General features: G+C 51.2%; 1 non-coding gene across 1 annotated transcript; it reads right to left on the bottom strand.

The window, feature by feature from the left end:
• Positions 1-12806: 12806 nt before the first annotated feature.
• On the bottom strand, positions 12807-12998 carry LOC142589145 (U2 spliceosomal RNA). Its single transcript, XR_012829839.1, has one exon. It is a non-coding gene; the product is annotated as a U2 spliceosomal RNA (small nuclear RNA).
• Positions 12999-14263: the final 1265 nt, after the last annotated feature.

Genomic DNA, 14263 nt, shown 5'->3' with positions numbered 1-14263 from the left:
GGCGCCAGTTGCGGGGATCGGTCTCGTCGCCTTTCTTAAAGAGGAGGATGGTGCGGGAGGTCCTCCAGCGGTCGGGTGCGTGATGATGGTGTAGACACACATTGACGAATGCTGAGAGCAACCTCCCTTCAAGGTCCACCGTCTTCCAATGATGGTAAGTGAGCCGGTCTTCCCCAGGCGCGGTGTTCTCTGACCAAGCGACCTCCTCAGCAGTGAAAGGGTCGAGGTTAACCTCATCTTCTGCAGGAGTTCGTGCGAGCAGGATGGAGGAATTAGCAGATCGCTGGGCCCAGGTGGTCTCGAAATGGTCCTCCAGGATAGCAAGCGGGATAGGACATAGCTGGGAAGGACCTTCAAAGTCGGACGGCCCGTCTGCCGTTGCGCCTATACAACTTCTGTATGTCCCGCGCATTGTGGGAATTGATGGGACGTGGCGGACGGTCACCAGGGGTTGGAGGCAGCTTGACCGCGGTGGTCACGATGTTCAGGGCTTTGCCCCAAATCTCCATGGCCCTCTCCCAACTGCCAGGGGTAGGGGGCTCCCTGGCCAGGGCTCGTAGGGAGGAGGCGTGGTCCCGCAGCAGGTAGGTGTTGTCTGGCAGGCCGTCTTCTATGGTGTCAAGGGAGGATCGGTCAGAAGCTGTTGCCCCACTGTCAGGTGGATCCGGGACATCAGGCTGAGTAGAACCCGGTGTGCCAGTGAGGGGGGACAGTGAGGTATCTGCTGACGGCGGTGTAATCAGTTCATGAGACGGCTGTTCAGCCGTGGCGGGCGTTGATGGTCCGGGATGGAGTTCCGGATGCGCAGCCGGGGTAGAGGCCGGGGGGTCATCTCCTGCTGCGGATGTAGGAGCAGGCGCACGAGGAGCTCGTCGAGAAACAGCACGGGCCCGGGCATCCTGCTTGGCGTGCCATTGGGTGTGGTTCGTGAGCCCTCGGGCAGAAGGGAATGAGGCATCCCAGCGTGGACACTGGTGGCTGGCCCGGATGACAGGGGCCTCCAAGCTCCGTTCAGCAAAGTAGGCGTGCCCGGAAGGTCGCTGTGTGAGCTGGGCTTCGCAGAGAGAGCACCGGTTGTCCTTGGTGTTGATGCGAAGCCCGTGCTCCAGCTCCAGGTGGCGAATTAAGGACTGCCAGCGAGACGTCCACGATGCGCCTCCATAGGACGCTTGGCAATCCGGTTCGCAACATGTGATAATGCTCAGAAACGGGAAATACAGGATGAGAGCCTGCCCCTCTCGAGAGGGTTGCCGAGCGGGACCAGATGTGCCGGAAGTGGCTGGAGATGCTCCCGAGCGTGCCGTGGACGACCGGGTCGAAGCACCCGATCTGCTTGCTGCCCTGGTACATCGTGGAGGCTGGTGTTGCTGCGTGGGTGTAGATATATGGCCAGTGCGACTACTAACAGGGCTCTGTGGCCCTCAATTCAGGTCCGTCCATTGGTGGGCTAGGGCCGCCAGGTGATGTGACCACCGATAGAGCGGGCGGTCAGGTATATGGACCGCTGGCTCACCCAACACCGGGAAGGTCCAGGTAGGGCCCAGGACAAGGCCAAAGTACAGCCACGGCACCAGGGGACCCGACAGACTTCTCGACCCGCGGTCCAAGACAGTCCGGGCGAGGGCAAAGGCCACCGGATGGTGTGCCCGCCAGGTGATCAGGCAGGAAGTTTAAAATGCGCTGGCTCACCAACCACCGGACCGAGGGCTAGCTACAGGTCTGGGAGTGCCAGGAACCGCCAGGAGAAACCGGGCCCCGGATAGTACCAGACCACGGCCACGGTCCCAGGACCACAGGAAGCACCCTGACTCGCAGCCCTGGCCCGTCCAGGCGTAGACGGGGGTCTTCGCCGTGCGAGCAGGTAGTAGAGACAACTGGCTCACCAAGATGCACCGGACCGTGGGCTCGTTGCGATTCCAGGGACACCCGGGACACCAGGAAGGTAGGCCGGGCAGCAGGATGGCACTAAGAGCATGGGCTCATACCCTCCTAGATCCGCTCATACCCCTGAACGGTGGGCTTCGGAGGCCGCGACCTGTAAAAACGCGCCGTGCAATTAGCCTGTAGCACGTGGGACGAGTAGAGATCCCAGGTGCAAGGGAAATAACCCTCGTAGTAGTAGCTTCTCGGCCGAGAAGCTACTACACGTTCATCTTAGCCAAAAGGCCGAGAAGCTACTACACGTTCATCTTAGCCAAAAGGCCAAGAAGCTACTACACGTTCATCTTAGCCAAAAGGCCGAGAAGCTACTACACGTTCTTCTTAGCCAAAAGGCCGAGAAGCTACTACACGTTCATCTTAGCCAAAAGGCCGAGAAGCTACTACACGTTCATCTTAGCCAAAAGGCCGAGAAGCTACTACACGTTCTTCTTAGCCAAAAGGCCGAGAAGCTACTACACGTTCTTCTTAGCCAAAAGGCCGAGAAGCTACTACACGTTCTTCTTAGCCAAAAGGCCGAGAAGCTACTACACGTTCTTCTTAGCCAAAAGGCCGAGAAGCTACTACACGTTCATCTTAGCCAAAAGGCCGAGAAGCTACTACACGTTCATCTTAGCCAAAAGGCCGAGAAGCTACTACACGTTCATCTTAGCCAAAAGGCCGAGAAGCTACTACACGTTCTTCTTAGCCAAAAGGCCGAGAAGCTACTACACGTTCTTCTTAGCCAAAAGGCCGAGAAGCTACTACACGTTCTTCTTAGCCAAAAGGCCGAGAAGCTACTACACGTTCTTCTTAGCCAAAAGGCCGAGAAGCTACTACACGTTCATCTTAGCCAAAAGGCCGAGAAGCTACTACACGTTCATCTTAGCCAAAAGGCCGAGAAGCTACTACACGTTCATCTTAGCCAAAAGGCCGAGAAGCTACTACACGTTCTTCTTAGCCAAAAGGCCGAGAAGCTACTACACGTTCATCTTAGCCAAAAGGCCGAGAAGCTACTACACGTTCTTCTTAGCCAAAAGGCCGAGAAGCTACTACACGTTCTTCTTAGCCAAAAGGCCGAGAAGCTACTACACGTTCATCTTAGCCAAAAGGCCGAGAAGCTACTACACGTTCATCTTAGCCAAAAGGCCGAGAAGCTACTACACGTTCATCTTAGCCAAAAGGCCGAGAAGCTACTACACGTTCTTCTTAGCCAAAAGGCCGAGAAGCTACTACACGTTCATCTTAGCCAAAAGGCCGAGAAGCTACTACACGTTCTTCTTAGCCAAAAGGCCGAGAAGCTACTACACGTTCTTCTTAGCCAAAAGGCCGAGAAGCTACTACACGTTCTTCTTAGCCAAAAGGCCGAGAAGCTACTACACGTTCTTCTTAGCCAAAAGGCCGAGAAGCTACTACACGTTCATCTTAGCCAAAAGGCCGAGAAGCTACTACACGTTCTTCTTAGCCAAAAGGCCGAGAAGCTACTACACGTTCTTCTTAGCCAAAAGGCCGAGAAGCTACTACACGTTCTTCTTAGCCAAAAGGCCGAGAAGCTACTACACGTTCTTCTTAGCCAAAAGGCCGAGAAGCTACACGTTCTTCTTAGCCAAAAGGCCGAGAAGCTACTACACGTTCTTCTTAGCCAAAAGGCCGAGAAGCTACTACACGTTCTTCTTAGCCAAAAGGCCGAGAAGCTACTACACGTTCTTCTTAGCCAAAAGGCCGAGAAGCTACTACACGTTCTTCTTAGCCAAAAGGCCGAGAAGCTACTACACGTTCTTCTTAGCCAAAAGGCCGAGAAGCTACTACACGTTCATCTTAGCCAAAAGGCCGAGAAGCTACTACACGTTCTTCTTAGCCAAAAGGCCGAGAAGCTACTACACGTTCTTCTTAGCCAAAAGGCCGAGAAGCTACTACACGTTCTTCTTAGCCAAAAGGCCGAGAAGCTACTACACGTTCTTCTTAGCCAAAAGGCCGAGAAGCTACTACACGTTCTTCTTAGCCAAAAGGCCGAGAAGCTACTACACGTTCTTCTTAGCCAAAAGGCCGAGAAGCTACTACACGTTCTTCTTAGCCAAAAGGCCGAGAAGCTACTACACGTTCTTCTTAGCCAAAAGGCCGAGAAGCTACTACACGTTCTTCTTAGCCAAAAGGCCGAGAAGCTACTACACGTTCATCTTAGCCAAAAGGCCGAGAAGCTACTACACGTTCATCTTAGCCAAAAGGCCGAGAAGCTACTACACGTTCATCTTAGCCAAAAGGCCGAGAAGCTACTACACGTTCTTCTTAGCCAAAAGGCCGAGAAGCTACTACACGTTCATCTTAGCCAAAAGGCCGAGAAGCTACTACACGTTCTTCTTAGCCAAAAGGCCGAGAAGCTACTACACGTTCTTCTTAGCCAAAAGGCCGAGAAGCTACTACACGTTCTTCTTAGCCAAAAGGCCGAGAAGCTACTACACGTTCTTCTTAGCCAAAAGGCCGAGAAGCTACTACACGTTCATCTTAGCCAAAAGGCCGAGAAGCTACTACACGTTCATCTTAGCCAAAAGGCCGAGAAGCTACTACACGTTCATCTTAGCCAAAAGGCCGAGAAGCTACTACACGTTCTTCTTAGCCAAAAGGCCGAGAAGCTACTACACGTTCTTCTTAGCCAAAAGGCCGAGAAGCTACTACACGTTCTTCTTAGCCAAAAGGCCGAGAAGCTACTACACGTTCTTCTTAGCCAAAAGGCCGAGAAGCTACTACACGTTCATCTTAGCCAAAAGGCCGAGAAGCTACTACACGTTCATCTTAGCCAAAAGGCCGAGAAGCTACTACACGTTCATCTTAGCCAAAAGGCCGAGAAGCTACTACACGTTCTTCTTAGCCAAAAGGCCGAGAAGCTACTACACGTTCATCTTAGCCAAAAGGCCGAGAAGCTACTACACGTTCTTCTTAGCCAAAAGGCCGAGAAGCTACTACACGTTCTTCTTAGCCAAAAGGCCGAGAAGCTACTACACGTTCATCTTAGCCAAAAGGCCGAGAAGCTACTACACGTTCATCTTAGCCAAAAGGCCGAGAAGCTACTACACGTTCATCTTAGCCAAAAGGCCGAGAAGCTACTACACGTTCTTCTTAGCCAAAAGGCCGAGAAGCTACTACACGTTCATCTTAGCCAAAAGGCCGAGAAGCTACTACACGTTCTTCTTAGCCAAAAGGCCGAGAAGCTACTACACGTTCTTCTTAGCCAAAAGGCCGAGAAGCTACTACACGTTCTTCTTAGCCAAAAGGCCGAGAAGCTACTACACGTTCTTCTTAGCCAAAAGGCCGAGAAGCTACTACACGTTCATCTTAGCCAAAAGGCCGAGAAGCTACTACACGTTCTTCTTAGCCAAAAGGCCGAGAAGCTACTACACGTTCTTCTTAGCCAAAAGGCCGAGAAGCTACTACACGTTCTTCTTAGCCAAAAGGCCGAGAAGCTACTACACGTTCTTCTTAGCCAAAAGGCCGAGAAGCTACTACACGTTCTTCTTAGCCAAAAGGCCGAGAAGCTACTACACGTTCTTCTTAGCCAAAAGGCCGAGAAGCTACTACACGTTCTTCTTAGCCAAAAGGCCGAGAAGCTACTACACGTTCATCTTAGCCAAAAGGCCGAGAAGCTACTACACGTTCATCTTAGCCAAAAGGCCGAGAAGCTACTACACGTTCATCTTAGCCAAAAGGCCGAGAAGCTACTACACGTTCTTCTTAGCCAAAAGGCCGAGAAGCTACTACACGTTCATCTTAGCCAAAAGGCCGAGAAGCTACTACACGTTCTTCTTAGCCAAAAGGCCGAGAAGCTACTACACGTTCTTCTTAGCCAAAAGGCCGAGAAGCTACTACACGTTCATCTTAGCCAAAAGGCCGAGAAGCTACTACACGTTCTTCTTAGCCAAAAGGCCGAGAAGCTACTACACGTTCATCTTAGCCAAAAGGCCGAGAAGCTACTACACGTTCATCTTAGCCAAAAGGCCGAGAAGCTACTACACGTTCTTCTTAGCCAAAAGGCCGAGAAGCTACTACACGTTCTTCTTAGCCAAAAGGCCGAGAAGCTACTACACGTTCTTCTTAGCCAAAAGGCCGAGAAGCTACTACACGTTCTTCTTAGCCAAAAGGCCGAGAAGCTACTACACGTTCATCTTAGCCAAAAGGCCGAGAAGCTACACGTTCTTCTTAGCCAAAAGGCCGAGAAGCTACTACACGTTCTTCTTAGCCAAAAGGCCGAGAAGCTACTACACGTTCTTCTTAGCCAAAAGGCCGAGAAGCTACTACACGTTCTTCTTAGCCAAAAGGCCGAGAAGCTACTACACGTTCTTCTTAGCCAAAAGGCCGAGAAGCTACTACACGTTCTTCTTAGCCAAAAGGCCGAGAAGCTACTACACGTTCATCTTAGCCAAAAGGCCGAGAAGCTACTACACGTTCATCTTAGCCAAAAGGCCGAGAAGCTACTACACGTTCATCTTAGCCAAAAGGCCGAGAAGCTACTACACGTTCTTCTTAGCCAAAAGGCCGAGAAGCTACTACACGTTCTTCTTAGCCAAAAGGCCGAGAAGCTACTACACGTTCATCTTAGCCAAAAGGCCGAGAAGCTACTACACGTTCTTCTTAGCCAAAAGGCCGAGAAGCTACTACACGTTCTTCTTAGCCAAAAGGCCGAGAAGCTACTACACGTTCATCTTAGCCAAAAGGCCGAGAAGCTACTACACGTTCATCTTAGCCAAAAGGCCGAGAAGCTACTACACGTTCATCTTAGCCAAAAGGCCGAGAAGCTACTACACGTTCTTCTTAGCCAAAAGGCCGAGAAGCTACTACACGTTCATCTTAGCCAAAAGGCCGAGAAGCTACTACACGTTCATCTTAGCCAAAAGGCCGAGAAGCTACTACACGTTCATCTTAGCCAAAAGGCCGAGAAGCTACTACACGTTCTTCTTAGCCAAAAGGCCGAGAAGCTACTACACGTTCATCTTAGCCAAAAGGCCGAGAAGCTACTACACGTTCTTCTTAGCCAAAAGGCCGAGAAGCTACTACACGTTCTTCTTAGCCAAAAGGCCGAGAAGCTACTACACGTTCATCTTAGCCAAAAGGCCGAGAAGCTACTACACGTTCTTCTTAGCCAAAAGGCCGAGAAGCTACTACACGTTCATCTTAGCCAAAAGGCCGAGAAGCTACTACACGTTCATCTTAGCCAAAAGGCCGAGAAGCTACTACACGTTCTTCTTAGCCAAAAGGCCGAGAAGCTACTACACGTTCTTCTTAGCCAAAAGGCCGAGAAGCTACTACACGTTCTTCTTAGCCAAAAGGCCGAGAAGCTACTACACGTTCTTCTTAGCCAAAAGGCCGAGAAGCTACTACACGTTCATCTTAGCCAAAAGGCCGAGAAGCTACACGTTCTTCTTAGCCAAAAGGCCGAGAAGCTACTACACGTTCTTCTTAGCCAAAAGGCCGAGAAGCTACTACACGTTCTTCTTAGCCAAAAGGCCGAGAAGCTACTACACGTTCATCTTAGCCAAAAGGCCGAGAAGCTACTACACGTTCTTCTTAGCCAAAAGGCCGAGAAGCTACTACACGTTCTTCTTAGCCAAAAGGCCGAGAAGCTACTACACGTTCTTCTTAGCCAAAAGGCCGAGAAGCTACTACACGTTCTTCTTAGCCAAAAGGCCGAGAAGCTACTACACGTTCATCTTAGCCAAAAGGCCGAGAAGCTACTACACGTTCTTCTTAGCCAAAAGGCCGAGAAGCTACTACACGTTCATCTTAGCCAAAAGGCCGAGAAGCTACTACACGTTCTTCTTAGCCAAAAGGCCGAGAAGCTACTACACGTTCTTCTTAGCCAAAAGGCCGAGAAGCTACTACACGTTCTTCTTAGCCAAAAGGCCGAGAAGCTACTACACGTTCTTCTTAGCCAAAAGGCCGAGAAGCTACTACACGTTCATCTTAGCCAAAAGGCCGAGAAGCTACTACACGTTCATCTTAGCCAAAAGGCCGAGAAGCTACTACACGTTCATCTTAGCCAAAAGGCCGAGAAGCTACTACACGTTCTTCTTAGCCAAAAGGCCGAGAAGCTACTACACGTTCATCTTAGCCAAAAGGCCGAGAAGCTACTACACGTTCTTCTTAGCCAAAAGGCCGAGAAGCTACTACACGTTCTTCTTAGCCAAAAGGCCGAGAAGCTACTACACGTTCATCTTAGCCAAAAGGCCGAGAAGCTACTACACGTTCTTCTTAGCCAAAAGGCCGAGAAGCTACTACACGTTCATCTTAGCCAAAAGGCCGAGAAGCTACTACACGTTCATCTTAGCCAAAAGGCCGAGAAGCTACTACACGTTCTTCTTAGCCAAAAGGCCGAGAAGCTACTACACGTTCATCTTAGCCAAAAGGCCGAGAAGCTACTACACGTTCATCTTAGCCAAAAGGCCGAGAAGCTACTACACGTTCTTCTTAGCCAAAAGGCCGAGAAGCTACTACACGTTCATCTTAGCCAAAAGGCCGAGAAGCTACTACACGTTCATCTTAGCCAAAAGGCCGAGAAGCTACTACACGTTCATGTTAGCCAAAAGGCCGAGAAGCTACTACACGTTCATGTTAGCCAAAAGGCCGAGAAGCTACTACAGAGTGATCTTAGCCAAAAAGCCTACGCTACGAGATGGTTGCGCTACGAGAAATTCTCGTAGCGCAGCAGCTGCCGAACCGGTTCGAGACCGAAAGGGAAAAATCAAGTTGTAGTGAAGTATATAACAGTCGCATAAACTTTCATTTCGAGCAAATTTGATTTAGACCAGACACGGTGTAGCTTAAGGGAAGCGACGCTGTGCAGCTATTCCCTGGGTCCGCCGTTTCCTGTGGCCGTGGCGACTGCTAGTGGCTGCCACTTGGTTGCGCCACGACTACTCGCAGCCACGACTGTCGCGAGAGGGGCGAAAGGGATGGAATGATGGCGCCTTGGGCTTGTTGAGGTCGCCGTAAATTGCGCATGCCGTCGGGCTTTCTGCTCGAGATAGCAAGACCATTGCACCTAAGAAAAACTGTTCCACCGAGTACTAGATTTTCGCGTTCGCTTCTGCAACATTAAGGGAGGAGCTGACGGGTTGCCGATGAAACGTGTGACACACTTTTCTCTAACTTTCTCACAAAAGGGAGTGGCCACGGAACATCCTGTTGAAATCCTTCGTCCTTCGATTTAACGCTCACGATATACTCCCTTTCGCTGTTCACAAACATAGGCCCTGGATGGCTTCCGGTTTTGCTCACTGACGTAGCCCGCTAAATTGAAACGAGCAGCTAGGACGGGCGTTCGCGGCGAAATTTTGAGTTGCAGGAGCACGTTAAAATCTGAGCCAGTATATCTTCAGCGCTGTTCCTCTGTACATACCGACAATTTTACAAGTCAAGGTCACCGTAAGTTATACGAAGAATTTTCTGTATTATTATTGAGGCCGTAGTGCGCATGTATTTTATCTCAAAACTTAACAAAATAGACTTTCCGCACAGGGAAACAGCTTAAGAAGGCGCTTTGTGTTCCGGCGCAGTAGACTGATAAGGCCCGTGACTGAATGTTTTTTGGGGCCGCACTGGGGCCGCATCATATATGCCACTTTTTCTTCTTTTAGTTCGAACAGATAAAAAAGAAGGTCGCCTGTAGCAGCGCTGTTATGCCTTTTCAGGTGAATTTATGGAAGTGGTGGACGTTCGGTGAGAAATCACCATATCCATGTATATAATTAAGAAGATTCGACGAGCTCATTCTTCCGCGCGCACATAACGGCCGACGGGTGCGGGATGCGCTGAGCGATGCGCAACTTCGTCACCAACGCCGTCATTTCCCTGGAGACGCTCGCCCGGAGCGCTCGCCCCGACGCACTGCACTGATGACGTTACTGCTCTTTTAACACATCCCAGTCGTCTGGGTCGGCTCCAATAAGGGACGCCCTAACAACTCGCAGTAATCCAGTTTTGGACTCAAGGTCGGGTAGGACGCGGCAGTCCAGACGCCATGGGCCTCGAGCTGCCGGAGACACCTCGCGAGGGCAGCTCCAATACCAGCTCGAAGGGGCGGTGGTCGCTTACATATAATGGCGAAGGAGGGAGTGAACGCACCTCAGCGACATGGACGTAGCTAGTAAGACATCGCGGGGCTCTGTCCAACCTACTCGACGGTGCCCGGCAGCGCCATGTCCAAACGTGCATACCACCGTGAATCAGTTCGTACACGTCAAGGAGCGCAAACTGGTGCATCAGCCAACCTAGCTCCCTAGCGTTGCCGTTTGGCCTGCCCCTGCCAGGGCCCTGGACATCTGCATCCGAATCAAGTACACAATTGAAGTCGCCCAAAAGAATTACCGGACGCGAATTAAGAAAATACACATCCAATGATTTGAAAAAAGCTATTAGAATTAGCAGGTTGTGCCGGACCATGAATACACAGTAATCGGATGCGTACAGAGTGAAATGTGCATTCGAAGGCCAGCACGCGTTCGAGAGCGTCGAAGCTTACCGATGGCCGCGCAACAGATTTCGGTTAAAAACAAGCACTATACAACACCATTCTATAACGCGTGGTGGCGTACGAAAAGAAGCAGTCAATATTAAAAGCGCGCTTGAACATCAACATCGCTTAGCTTAACGAAATTTGTTTCTTGCAGGAAGAGGATGTCGCAAGCCGACGAACGGGCAAAGGCGACCACCACTGCCTGCTTTTGAACGCTACGAAAATCACGCACATTAAAGGTGATCACTCTCAGGTGAAGATCCATATTGCTAGAAAATTATTAAAGAACCTTTAACTGTCAGGGGCGAGTTCAAATGCGCCGAAATCGGCTCAGAAAGTCTCACTTTTTCCGCGCTGTTGACCCAGCAGAAGCACGAGGCTTCCGGGGTCGAGAGGAAGCCCTCAATGGGCTCCCGTCGCGGGACGGAATGTCCGAGTCGCTGGTGGAGCCGTGGTGCCTTTTCGTGCCAGCGTCGGTGACGGAGGGTGGCACTAAAATGTCCGGGCTGCTATACCGCTCAAGTCACTAGGAGTACTGTCCACCTCAATTCTTGTCGACGACACACACGAATAGCTAGCTGGTCCATGCGTCGCACAGGGACGCCGCGTCGTCGTCCTGCCCTGGCGTCTCATGAATCACGAGATGGCACGCCACAGAGTCCACGGACAAACAAGGCGACAACGCTGCCTCTGGAGCACTGTCCTCTGTGGGCTCTCACGACGCAAGGGGCTCGACGCGGTGTTCACCGGCTATATCCGGTGAACACGGTGTTTTGGCCGGTTCCAGAACACTCTCGCTGCTCTCCTGTTCGGGGCTCGCAGGGGATGCTGCCGGCGTTTCAGCTGGTGTCACTTGTAATACCTCTTCCTGAATGGAAGTTAACGTGGCTGACGAATCGGTCGGATGGTCAGGTGCGGCGTGCTCGACTGAAGCGGCAGAAAGTTCTTCGACGCCGCCTCCGAGTAGGTTCGCCGCAGGGAGCAGGCGACTGTTGCAAGCGGGTCCCCACAGCGGCGGCACGGTGGAACGCAGCCCCTGCCGGTTTGGCCAAAGATGCCGCATCTTGCGCAGAAAGGCGCCGTACACTGCACCCGGAAATGGGCCGGCGACCCACAACGCAGATAGACGCGCTGCATTCCTTTGTAGTCGCAGGTCACGCGATGGCCTGCCACTTCCAGGCAGTTCGGTACTGGTGAGCCGGGCTTCATATCGATGCGGACGTAGCGCGTTCCAGTGGTAGCAGTGGCTCCCCGATGACGAGGCTGGCAGCGTCGACGATTTTAGCCATGGCGCCTTCGCTCTTCACAGTGACTTGGTAGTTGCGTCCACCGAAGTGTTGAACGCCGTACAGTACCTCCTCCGAAGCCGTCGCGTCAACGACGTCTTCGGGACTTGTCCCCCGAGGGACCACAACATCGAAGGCGTAAGCATTCTGGGGAGGCCGGCTTGCCATGGGTTGCGACGTCCGCCTACCGAAGAACGCCAGCCCTTGCACGAAGATGACCCCGGTCATAACGCCTATACGCAGGCCTTGAACATCTGCGTGTGAATCGAGCACACAATTGAAATCGCCCAAAAGAATTACCTGACGCGAATCTATAAAATATACATCCAAGCATTTACAAAAGACGTTGGAATTTGTAGACTGTGCCGGACCATGAATACACAGGTATCGATGATGCCTACAGAGTGAAATGTGCAGTCGAACGCCAGCACGCGTCCGAGTGCGTCGAAGGATACGTGAATGTAGCGCAAAAGATTGCGGTCAGAAAGAACCACTCCAACACCGCTCGAACGCGGGGTGGCGTACGAAAAGAAGCAATCAACATTAAAAGCAAGCAAGCGTCCTTCCTTTCCTTTGATCACTATCACATTAAAAGCGGCTTAAACGCTTAATTTTGAAAAAATGTTCGTCTCTTGCAGCAACGAGGTGGCAAGCCGACGGGTCAATGGTGGCCACCGCCGGGCGTCGCGCGAAGGCCCGAAACCTACGTTAATATGCTTCGCATAAAAAAAAAAATCGTCCCTTGAAGCAAGACGAGGTCGGAAGCCGACGAATGCCTGCTTTTGCACGTTACGAAAGCCATGCACATTAATGGTGAGGGCTCTAAGGTTCAACGCACATATATAGTGCTTGAAAAATAGAGAACGTACCTTTAACTGTTCGAGGTTTTTCTGTACGCGTGCGATATAGCCTGCCCAAGCGTGAAAGTGAAGCTGGCTTTGCCGCATAGCACAGTCGTGCAGGGGCTGAGCCTTTCAAAAATTACAGGGGGGAAAATCGAACCTGGTTTCACGAATTGCCACCATTATGACACCTTATAATGGGTTTCATCTAATTTGAGTCTAATTTTGGATTGAACAAGGTTTTCTCACCCCCGTAGGGGTGAGTGGGCCGATCCCGGAGGCAGTGCAATACCGGGCCAACCCGTGGCGGAGGTGAAGCAAGCTTCAAGCACTCCGCCCCATTCCAAAAATAAGTTTAATATCTTGGGTCCAAATAGGACCCGTATCAGATATTAAGCTGATAAGAACAGATACTACACTTTGATCTTAGCCAAAAGGCCGAGAAGCGATAAAAATCACTGGACCGAGGTCTGAACACACCATTTCAAACCCAAAAGCAAACTCTAGTGCCCTCATCAGCCCGTGCAAGTAAAACGCCTCTTTTGCGGCACACAATCTGAGACAGTCGCTTTGAGGAATGCTAGTATTCCTTTGCCGCAGTACTTCTAGTTTAAGATATCGCAATGTTATTTCATATATTGATAAATTGGAATAACAAGCACCAGATTCAACAATATGCGCGTGCAGATACTCTCTACAGCACGGTGACGTAGGACAGCATAAGGGTCGATAATGTGAAGTTGCATCAGAGAGGCAAAAAAGCAATCACTTTTTTCACCCAAATTATAATTTTAGCGACAAAAACCTAGACATAGCCAAGTCGACAAAATCGACGAAAAACGTTACTGGTAGCAAGGCGCGACGACGTCACATTCAACATGGCTTCACCCATGGCTTCCCCGTTCGCGACTTCCCTCTGTGCGCGTCGGCCGCCAACGCGACACGTTCGTATCGCCAGCTTGATCGGAAATATTTATCATATCTAACAGAGCCAGTTCCGAATGGGCGCAGACGTTATCGCCAAAGTCTACGATTACAGGCAAGAAAAAACTCTTTAGGAGGCAGGCGAGCGCCGTGAATCCGTGCGGCGTCTCTACACGCCCGCGCAACCATCCACTGCTCCATGCTGTTCAAGGGTTGCAGCTACTTCCGAGACTTCCAAGGCATGGCCACGCACTGCGATACCGTCGTCATTGATTGGAGTTTGTTTTGACGCAGTGCGTCTAGTTTAAAATGTTGCTGTTCAAAGGTTGCAGCTCCATCCGGCACTTCCAAGGCACCGCCATACGCTGCGATACCATCGGCAATTAGAATAATACGGTTCGAGGTAATAACGCGGCCCCGCTGGGCCAAACCGCAATCATCTTTTTTTTTCTCGCAAATTTATTTCAGCGCGAATGTTTTGCGTTAAGCTGCGATGAACCGACGCTGTTTCGAGGCGAGCGCCGAAGCCGTGCAACATTTCGGTTGCGTAGCTCATCGACCAAGGCTCGTCTGTGTGTGTGTGTGCGTGTTTAGCTCTGCACCTAACACGGAGCAGCGTATTCTTTTCCAACCATATCGTTAACAAGGTTAATAGAGGCGTCGTTACGAGTCTGCATAGAGGTTTGGGTGAGCGCCGGGGCTGTGCAACGCCTCACGCCCGTAACTCGGACTTCCCGTTTAATAAACAAATAATTCTCACCGCACAGCAGCCGCTGAAGCGGTACTAACGA

Source organism: Dermacentor variabilis, chromosome 7, assembly GCF_050947875.1.
Source record: "Dermacentor variabilis isolate Ectoservices chromosome 7, ASM5094787v1, whole genome shotgun sequence".
Classification (NCBI taxonomy): domain Eukaryota; kingdom Metazoa; phylum Arthropoda; class Arachnida; order Ixodida; family Ixodidae; genus Dermacentor; species Dermacentor variabilis.
This window is presented reverse-complemented; position numbering and strand designations above follow the sequence as displayed.